This window comes from Podarcis cretensis (genome assembly GCF_951804945.1).
Source record: "Podarcis cretensis genome assembly, chromosome: 15".
Classification (NCBI taxonomy): domain Eukaryota; kingdom Metazoa; phylum Chordata; class Lepidosauria; order Squamata; family Lacertidae; genus Podarcis; species Podarcis cretensis.
Genome location: NC_137185.1, coordinates 39,866,795 through 39,871,112, shown reverse-complemented (window position 1 = coordinate 39,871,112; position 4,318 = coordinate 39,866,795). Strand labels below are relative to the sequence as shown.

Here is a 4,318-nt window from a genome sequence, read left to right as displayed (position 1 = left end):
AAACATCAAGTAAAGGTAAAGGGACCTCTGACCATTAGGCCCAGTTGTGGACGACTCTGGGGTTGGGGCACTCATCTCGCATTACTGGCCGAGGGAGCCGGTGAACAGTTTCCATGTCATGTGGCCAACATGACTAAGCTGTTTCTGGTGAACCAGAGCAGTGCACGGAAATGCCGTTTACTTCCTGCTGGACAAGCTTTAAATAGGAGCTGCACTTTTGTATGAGTCGCCAGTTCTGCCTTCAATGAGAGAAGCCTCATTTTTAATGCCTCATCATTTTAAAAATATGCCTCCTTGTTTAAAGTGGCTTAATTTACTCTTAACAGTCACCAGCTCCATCAGAGAGGATGGGTTCTACTAGTATTTCTGAGCTGGAGACCGCAGAGGTAGACAACACAACTGATGTTGAATCCTGATGAGGTGAATGCATGTTGAGTACGTTGTTCCTAAATCTGGGAGCTATGGAATTAACCTGTTTTAGATTAACATGTCTTAGACTGCACTCCCTCTGAAGGGATAGGTACATAGTATTGAGGTGATTGTGAATCTATCTCTATCACTGAAGCGCTAGGCAACCATAATGACAAGGAGCACCAATTATCAGCTTTGGATGGCCTTCCAGCAATGACTAACAGGGATAGCCTAGCAACTGAGAGCCATGTGCTGATAGCAACAAGACGGGTTTATTGCAATACACATTATGTGGGGATACCCTTATATTTGGCTTGGAAGCTGCAGCTGGTACAGAATGAAGTGGCTAGGTTGCTATGTGAGGTTTCCTACCATGGACACATTAGACCAATGTTAAAGGCACTGCATCAGCTGCCAATTAGCTGCCAAGTCAAGTATAATGTGTTGGTTTTTCATGAATGTCTACTTCACACTGTTTTTGTTTGGTTTTATTTTAAATGTATCTGCTCTTTTGTGTTTTTGTTTTTGCTGTTCTTATTGTACGCTCCTGCTGCTGCTGCTGCTGCTGCTACTGCTGCTGCTCCTGATATAATATGCAATGCACTTCAAACCAAAGGAAACAAAACCTATGGAAAAAGGAAGTTCATAGCAGTATATAGCACTCATTTTAAAGGGGTCCCATAGTGCAGATTGGGGTTAAAGGTGGGTATGAAAATGCTAAAGAGCATTGTATTTAAGGTCAAATCATGCCAAGACTTGACTTTCACTGCCAAGGAAAATCTAAGACAATAGTTCCCACATGACATCCCATGTCTGTTACAAACGTAAGAGGGGGAATAAAGGTAGCTTCACTGTTGATTCAATTGGAAGTGTGAAGTTTTGTTTTAGCCTTTAGTCACACAAAGATTTTTGTTTCTACTTTAGAGACCCCACAGAGATTTAGTTCTACAAAAGCCACAGTCTTTGGGTAATGATTGGATGAAATAGTCCTACAAAGAAGATTCCACCCCCCTGCAGCTTTTATACTTTACTGACATGGATGACTCCAGAGCCACCCACTCAGCCCCACAGGAAGGGGTGCCCTGCTTTGTTTCTCCTGGATCAAAGAATACTTTGGCACACTTTTAGCAGTCTGAGTATTTGATGACCAAAAAATAAAATAAAAATGTGTCTATGTGTCGGGGCAGGGGAGATAATTGCACAGATGCAAACAAAGACGGGGATGGCGGCAAATGAATTTTACAAGTAAAAGAGCTGTTTGTGTTGTTGACTGCAGATATGATGCTGCAGGTGCAATAAGGCATCCTTTTGTGAAGACAGAAAAGAATTAACCAGAGGCAAAGGGAAGAGATAAAGCTGATCTTTAAAGGATGAATATGTGGAAAGTGCCTTTGAGCTTTTCTGGTACACTAGATTATTCTAACAATAAAATGAAATGAAATAGGGCAACCTGCTTAGAATAACAAGCCCGCATCATCCCCAATGTAAGCCACTGTAAGACATTGCTGCATCTCTTGTGTTGATGATTTGGTCTGGTCTTGCAGGTGTTTCATTCATTACTGCACTGGTGTGGTGTAGTGATTAGAGCGATGTTGTTGTATCCAACTAAGTTCTACTTGGAGTAGATCCATTGAAATTAATGTACCTAAATTAGTCATGTCCATTAATTTCATTGTGTCTGCTCTGAGTAGAACTAGCACTGAATGCAACCATTGGACCCAGGCTTGAAAGATGTACAAAGCAATCCTTGCTTCAGCCTCAAAGATTTCTGGGTGATTTTGTGATGGCCATTAGAATACAAGCAGAGCCTGCTGGCTCAGGCTAATGTCCCATTTAGTTCAGCATCCTGCTTTCATAGTAGCCAAATGGATGCCAGTGGTAAACTTACAAGCAGGATTTAAGAACAAGAACACTCTTCCCTCATGTGCTTTCCAGCAGCTGGTATTCAGGAACATTACTGACTCTAACTGTGGAGGCAGAGCATAGCCATCATTGCTAGTAGCCTTTATGGCTGGCTAGTAGCTAGAAGTGACTATCTGTTAGCCTAGCCCACTGGGTTGTTTTGAGTCTTAATAAAAGACATGAAAAATATGTCCTCCAAATGGATTAAAAATGTAATTAAAATGTGTTACACAAAATGTAGAACTAGCCCCTTCTTGGCTAGTTGACTTTAACACTAACAGAATTAACTCAAGTTAACTCTTAAGTCACAAAGTGATTCCTGTCATCAAATCTCCTACTTGGTGAGTTTGGAGGTTGAATCTGATGTGCGCTGAGCCTGAATCTCTCTCAAGTGAACTGTAATATTCTCATAATTTAAATTCAGTTTGATTACAAGTTAATTTGTAGCTTGTGCGCACAAACATTCAGCATGACTAAGTATAAATCACCACCACCATCTTTGTACATGCTCAGATGTTGATTCCTGTAGCCTTGGAACTATAACCATTCCATGTGAAATTATTTTACTTTAAGTTTTTAGTAGCTATTTGACCAACAAACCCAACAGTTTCAAAATGTGGATCTGAAATCGTTCAACAATCCATCACATTTCAAGGGGGGAAAGTGTAGCATGCAAAACATGGGCACATGTGGAACCAACCAATCAAAACATACAACTGAAACTCATTAAGGCAGAGTAAGATAACTGTCTTGGTGCAGATGCTCAAAAGCAGCAGGAACAACTCTTACCTATTTATCTTGAATCCCCTACCATTCCTCTTTGTTGCCATGTGGCCTCTTCTGCCCCCCCCCCCCATAAAACCTGCTGCCTCAGGTGTGGTGGAGAATGTCATCCCATCACCACAGTTGAAATAAGAGTCAAACTACCAGCCCACTTAGCTTTTGTATATGGAGTTGTGAGGGGGAGCATATTGTCTGTCTTAGGCAGCAAAATCTATTTGGCAAGACCTGTGATGTGAATATGCAGCTATGCACTTACATTTCATTTTCCCAAGTACCTCCTTACAATAAATCAGTCCTAGTGAAAATTCTCCCTCCCTTTGTCCCCGCCTTTGCCCAATACTGACATTGTCTGATCTATTCTCTCTCAGCTTTCTTCCCATTTGGCAAGTTGGTAACAAAAACTGAGAGCTGAAACATTTGGATGCATCATATATTGTAAATTATGGTTATTGTTCTGTTGCACTGTTACAACCTATTTATTAGGTTGAGCATATCCTGCCTGTTTACTGTGTTCATAGACCCAAAGTGCCTGCAGGAAAGAGGGAAATGGGTGGATAATCAAAATATGGAATACTAAAAAGGTCAGCAGCATACTGAGCAGTACTTGAACTCCCAAAATATACAAGGTGAAAACAAATTGATATTTGGTGTTTTTCAAATGAGAGTGAGAGAGAGAGAATGAAACAGAGTGAATAAAACACACACACACGGACCATAAACTCATCTGATAGATAAAGGCTGTGAACCCAAAGAGCACAGTCTTCTCAGCAGCATTTGTAGTGTACCCTGAAAATGGGGACGAAATGGCACTTACACTGCTCACTTTAGGGCAGAAAGGTGGGAGTCACAAAACCTAGCAAACATTGCTAGTTCTGGGAAGAGAAGATTTACATGGCTCCATAGAAGCCAACCCATAGGGGCCATAACAATAAAATATTTGAGGGGGCTGCCTACCCCAAAAGGTTATGGGCACTGCCATTCAAATGGTATGTATGTGCTATGTCATGTGATCAATTATGTGGGGTGGGGTTTACCTCCTCCCCCAAAATATATATATATATATTATTCATGTTGGCACCCCAGTTTCAGACTATGACCTCTGTCAGCTTCGGCCCAGAGTCTCCATTGTCCTTCTTCCCCACCCCCCACCCCCACAGGCTAAGGCCAAGAAAAGTGCTATTTTGGGTGATGTTTTAATGCTGGACATGGGCATTCCTGTATA

General features: G+C 41.5%; 1 long non-coding RNA gene across 1 annotated transcript; it reads left to right on the top strand.

The window, feature by feature from the left end:
- Window positions 1–325: 325 nt before the first annotated feature.
- On the top strand, window positions 326–1,587 carry LOC307204021. The gene is made up of 2 exons (XR_013833462.1): window positions 326–420; window positions 1,336–1,587. It is a non-coding gene; the product is annotated as an uncharacterized lncRNA (long non-coding RNA).
- The last annotated feature ends 2,731 nt before the right edge of the window (window positions 1,588–4,318 follow it).